This window comes from Cricetulus griseus, chromosome 4, assembly GCF_003668045.3.
Source record: "Cricetulus griseus strain 17A/GY chromosome 4, alternate assembly CriGri-PICRH-1.0, whole genome shotgun sequence".
NCBI lineage: Eukaryota > Metazoa > Chordata > Mammalia > Rodentia > Cricetidae > Cricetulus > Cricetulus griseus.
Genome location: NC_048597.1, coordinates 47,477,714 through 47,483,713, shown reverse-complemented (window position 1 = coordinate 47,483,713; position 6,000 = coordinate 47,477,714). Strand labels below are relative to the sequence as shown.

The 6,000-nt window shown below is 44.4% G+C and overlaps 1 protein-coding gene across 3 annotated transcripts in view; it reads left to right on the top strand.

Moving 5' to 3' along the window:
- Nucleotides 1–1,334: 1,334 nt before the first annotated feature.
- Nucleotides 1,335–6,000, top strand: part of Zbtb20 (zinc finger and BTB domain containing 20) — a 760,216-nt gene continuing 755,550 nt past the window's right edge. For all 3 annotated transcript variants that reach the window (XM_027412659.2, XM_035444554.1, XM_027412661.2), the window contains exon 1: nucleotides 1,335–1,469. The gene's annotated coding sequence lies outside the window, so the exon portion shown is untranslated. The remainder of the gene's footprint in view (nucleotides 1,470–6,000) is intronic.

Below are 6,000 nucleotides of genomic sequence, written 5' to 3'. Positions count from 1 at the left end.
AAAGTACTACTTCTTATTTTGGCAGGGATTCTTTTTCTTTGTCGAGTGAAAAGCTATTCTTTTTTTCCCCCCATCTTAGTCCTTTTAAGGAATTCTTTTCAGGAATCTATCCTTGGCTTCCTGCTGGCCTCCGGCCTCACCCCCCTTCCTCCCCCACCCCGCCCTTGCCTGACCAGTATTTGTTAGAATTTGGCTCTGGGGAGTACTATGCTGAGTGACAAATGGATGAAGATGAAGGTTTTATTGAAGCATCTGAACTGCATTTAATTTTCCGTGTTGCTTTATTCCTTCTAGCTCCCAGGATATTGAATTTTGTGGGCTCCAGTTGGGTCGTCAGTACTTCAGGCGTTTAGTAATAAGAAACATAATCTGCTTTTTCCGGTAGGATAATAAATCCTCATTGATATTAAAGGCGGCTCGCTGCAGACTGTTTTACATGGTATTTTTCTGTAGGAACACACTGGCTCGGAGTCCTAGCACTGCCCCGGCCTTTGGCGCCCTGGACCCGCCACAGGTCGCCTACCACCCGGCGGTCCCTCCCACCGCTGGGATCCTCCTGCTCGCCTGGACAGCCGGGGCCAGCGACCGCGACACCCCTCCCCCTCCCGCTCCCGCTCCCGCTCCCCCTCGGCGCGCCAGACAGCGGGTAACCGCCGCCTCCGCTGGGGCATCCCGGCTCCATAGGCGGCGCGCGGCAGACACCTGCTTCTCACTGGCCGCCGCCGCTGCCCCTCACCCCGCAGCCCCCGCGACAATTGGCCCCAGGCCGCCGCCCGTCATCCTCTAGCCACTCTTGGGAGTCCCGCCTCTATCCTCGGGTCATTTAAGTTTATCACAAATAAATAAATAAAGGAGGAAATAGAAATGCGTAGAAAGTAAAAGCAGTCGGGAGGGGGGCGGGGACGTGGAAGAAGAGGAGGGAGGGAGGGGGGAGCCGGAGGAGTAAACAACCAAACTTGATCGTGTCTGTCTCGACCAATCACCGATCACTACAGTCCGGTCTGACGGCCTCTGTCGACCAATAGTTTCCCAGCTCTTGGATCACTGAACAAGGGGAGACGACTGGCCTCTCTCCACAGGGCGCTGGTGGGCGGCAAGTGTTGAGACCCACGACCAATAGGCTGTTCGAACTTTTCTGAATGAAGTTTCCGCCCACCAATCGATGTTTGAGATAGCGGATTGGGTGGCTCCTAGGCCAATAAAAAACGACCGAGATGAGAGAAGGGGCAGTTAGGGGCGGGGCCACGGAGGGGAGGAGGAAGAGTGCATTTTGTTTATGGGCGGCAACCTCACGAGGGCCGTCCAATCGTTATTGGACAGCTGAAGCCCAGAGTGGCATGAGATCCACCCAATAGGAGGCCAGGCTGGAGGTTCGCGGCTTCAGGCGCCCAATGTGGGCCTTTTGCCGAAGAAGTAGGGGCGGGGGGAAGTTTAGGAGTTGAGGAAAGAAGATTAAAGAGCGCGAGGAGGTAACGCCAAAAACTCTAATTTGTTGTGGGGCGGGCGGGAGGGAGGGGTGTGTGCCTGCCGAGCGCGGCCGGGCGTCTGCGAGTCGCCGGGAGTCGGGGGTGGCGGCCGCGGAGGAGGGGGGGGGGGTGGGGCCGCGGCGCGAGTTCCGAGCCGCAGCCCGGGGCTGGTGCCCCGCCCCGTGAGCCCTCCCGCCGCCCCTCCTCGCGCCCTCCCGGCGGCCTCGCGCGACCCTGCGGGGAGGGTCCGCGGCCAGCCCGGGCGGGGCGTCCCGTCGCTGCCACCGTGTCTTGCTTCTCCTTCCCGCGCCTGGAGCGGCGGCTTCCCAGAAGAGGAGCGGAGGGGCTCTGGCCGGGGCTCCGGAGCCGGCGTTGGCGCCGGCTCCCGCCCCTCTCTTCTCCCTCCCTCCTCCCTCCTCCCTCTCGTTCGCTTTCCGCCCGCGCGGAGGACCGGCTTCAGTGCACCCGGGGCGGGACGGGCGGCCCCGCCTGCTCTGCTTGCACCCATAGACAGGGGGGGCTTGGCAAGGGAAGAACCCTGGCTTCGCCTTTGGGCCACTTCGGGAACCTTTAGAAAGATTGTTACTCTTCTTTCATACCTGGGACACAAAACAAAACAAAACAAAACAAAAATAACAGAAAACACCCCCACCTCCTAGTATTGGGGGATGGTTTCGAAGTTCAAACGTGGTCCTCTAATTGTTGTAATGCATTTCTCTAAGTGTGGCTCTCAGGGTCCCCTTCAGCCCCTCCCCTTCCTAAGGATGCAGAAGAGGCAGGAGGCAGGGATTTCGTAAAAGTTATATTGATAAACACACTTGCACAAGCATATGTTAGGCGCACACACAGACTATAAACATTAGCGAAAAACACAATATGGCGTACAGCTACACTACCTAGCTCGGTAATCCGATGATCTCTTACTCCGAACCGGGTCAAATGAGGTCGGAAGAGGCATGACAGCTCTCTAGCTGAAATCTGAATGGGATAGGAAGAAATTTGGAAGCCTGTGAGTGTGTAGTCCTGTCTTCAGAATCATTGGCCCAGACTTAAGTTGAACATGTTACCTTTGTAGACAGTGAACATTGCCTCTACTGTTTTTAACCACTAAAAATAACAAATGTGACTAAAGTTTGATGTTCTCACTCTCTGGCCACGTGGGAATTTCTGCTGATAAAAATTTCAGTGTGCACAGTTTTCAAGTGAACAGTGTTCTGAGTTACTGCTGCAACTTGTTGCCTTTGAAAACCCTAAAATATACAAGTGTCCTTTTGTGGAAAATAGTATGAGCTCTGAATTCAAGGAGCCAGCGACAAACTTCAATTCACAGATAATTTACTTTTATTCCTGATTCAGCTGCTGTCTCAAGGACCTTTTTCCATGTTGTGGGGGTAGATCCCACCCTCTGTGCCTGTCTGTAAATGACAAGTTAAGATTTGACTACATTCTGTAATTTTGCTTTTCACTTAGGAATGACTCTACTTGTAGGAAAAAAGAGAAATAAACCAACAAATAAGTCACTGATTCTCATACCCTTGCTCCATAGAATTATTAATAACTTATCCGAGTTCATACACCAGTAGTACGTGGTGATACTCGAGTGTCATCGTGTCTTGTATACAAGCCAGAAAGGTTTAGAATTGTTGATAAGTCACTGGTGGGTCTGGTATGTGCTCTGGTGTAAAATCCCAGGATTGGCTTTGTACTCACTCCATTTGCAGAGCTCTAAGTTTGATAACAAATGGTGCTGAAAGGTGAAGAGTAGAAAATGGGGTTTTCTGGAAGTGTGTGAGCTGCTCAGTGAATGAGGCAATAGGACATTTTTGGCTTTGATTTCAGGTCTTAAGAGGAGTGAAACACAAGCCTTTCAGGATGTGAACATCAAGAGACAAGTGTACTGCCTACCAGACTCCAAAGCAATAATGCCCTTTCCCAGTGAACTTGTAATGTTGTTAGGCTAGAGAAAGAAGCTTAAAAATTATTCAATTTTATTCTCTTCCAGGAAGCTGTCTTTATATTTATCTGTCTAGGTAGGCTCGCAGTTTGGGACTATCACTATACCAAGAAAATACAGATATAGATCTTGTGTTTTTTGGCTAGGTACTGATAGACAATATGACATTAATGCACTGATGGAGGAAAAGACAACTTTTTTTTTTTTTGTTGTTGTTTTGTTTTTTACCTGAGCTCTGTAATGGTGGTGTAGGTCTGTTAGTTACCATGGCTGCCTTTTTCCTATTTAGGAAAAGTTTTGAGACACATAGCCTCTTCCTGCTTGCCTATAAGAATCAGACTCTTTGATATAGGAAGAAAATATAAGAGAAAAGCCATTTTAAGTGAATTTTTTAATGTCATTTGTACAAAATTTCAGAAGACTTTCTAGACGAATTGCACTTCCTAAATAAAAGCTTGGACTGAATAACGAGGTCATTTTAGAAGAGCAATAAAAGCTACAACTAAATTCTTGTAAATGATTTATAACATAAATGAATTTTAAATTATTTCAGATCTCATCAGGATAAGTGGTAAGGAGAAACTGCTTTAAAACATTTGGGATATGGAAGTGAAGTGCTATTTTCTGAAATAATCATGTTTTTCTTGCATGGATGGCGACACCATCAGCTTGTGGAAGACAGTTCTGGATACATGGGATGAAACAGTGAAGCAAAGGGGACATTGTTGGTATCTGTGGAGCTTATGTTACTATGTCCATATAGTTTGTATACTTCACATTGCTAAGAGATTCTTTTTTAAAAATTACACTTAAAACATCTAGCTGCTTTTATGTTTTACAAATTACGGTTTTAAGGAGCTTATTAGGTTTGAAGGTGTAGAACATTTTTATGATGCCAAATAAACAGAGGAAGAACTCAGTTTATTTAAATTATTTGTATTCTTTGTTATTGTGAAATGTTTTCATAAAATTTCAGTAAATCTTTGAGGTTTTTTATTCATAATTTTGATCATGTCTTTGGAATAAATAAAATGTTGTTTTGTAGTAAATTCTTGTGTCTTTACATTTACTGTAAAATTCCTATGTCACATGGTCTTGATAGCAAACTGTGATAAGACAAATCCTAAGATACATGCTAATTTTTTGCTTAGGATTTGTTTTAGGAATGTGCCTGAAAAAATCAAGTATCTCTGTCTTTTGTAGTTGTAGTTTTAGTAAGGGAAGATGAAAGTTATAACTAACTTATAGGTGACATTAAAGAGGAAATTCTTTTTTCAGAGAAGCCTCCAAAAAACACAACAAAACAAAACAAACCCTGTTTTTTTTTTTAAAACTCTTTCTTTCTAAACTCCAAAGTCATATGACTCACACTTCTCTGATTTAGTAAACCATTTATAATGCAAGAACACTATTGAAAAAGTTTAGCATTATTTTAGTTATTATGTCTGTAAGGAAAAAAAACTCTAGGTTCTAACAGAAGGCCTGCTTAAATGTACATGTAATTGATCTCTTAAGTGTGTGAGGTCTTACCTTTCTAGAACTTTTGAGTCTGGCTTTGTTAATGATATGTAAGTTTACTCCTCATGGGAGATAGCTTTTATTATACAGGGCCCACCCCACTCTCTTCCTGTTAAGGGTTTGGGTCTTCAGACCTGCCTTAGATCTCTAAGCTAATATATGTAATAAGCAACCTTTTTCCAAAAAGGGGACTTACTGCATTTAAAGCACATCGTGATTGCTTCTGGCTGATATAGGTACAGACCCTTGTATATGCCTGGCTTACATAGGAGGACTGACTTTTGACCAATGGAATAGTTTAAGCTGATTTTTCTTGTAGACGAATGGTTAAAAGAATGTTAAAGATGAAATTTTCCTATTTCTAGTAAGAATGGTTGATCTCTCTCTCTCTCTCTCTCTCTCTCTCTCTCTCTCTCTCTCTGTGTGTGTGTGTGTGTGTGTGTGTGTGTGTGTGTGTGTCTATGTGTCAGTATGTGTTTACAGATGAACAGTTTATGAATAAAGGCATACTTTAGTGCTGTATAAACCTTGTCTTGCCCTGTGGTCCTTGACATGGAATGTTTTCAATGTTACCAAGTGATTTTGTTTGACATAGTTTGTTGGTTACCAGAATTTTCTTGTGAGCAACATAGAAACACAAGCTAATTAAATCTCTGTAAATTTTATAATACTTTGGGCTAAGATGTTATTTTGGAAGTTTTAAAAGCATGATTACCAAGCAGTGCATAAAATGAATGAAAACTAAAATGGAAAGCTCAGGGAACTGGAGTATGCATAAGATGATTGAGTTTCAAAGTGAGATGTGCTTAGTACAAAAGAGAAAATCTTGACATGTGTCAAGTTTTTATGGTAATAGAATAAGCATGACTAATTGTATTAGAATTCGTATTTGTAAGGTAAGTCTAAGCGTGTGTACAGTGCATTTTAAGTCAAAATTTGGGGTGTTATTGGCTAGACATAGTCATTTCTTTGCCAGAGATACTAGGCTGTGTGAGGGCTAACCATCTGTCAAGTGATAGAGACAAAGAAAGGTTTTAATATACTAGTCTAAAATCTCTACAA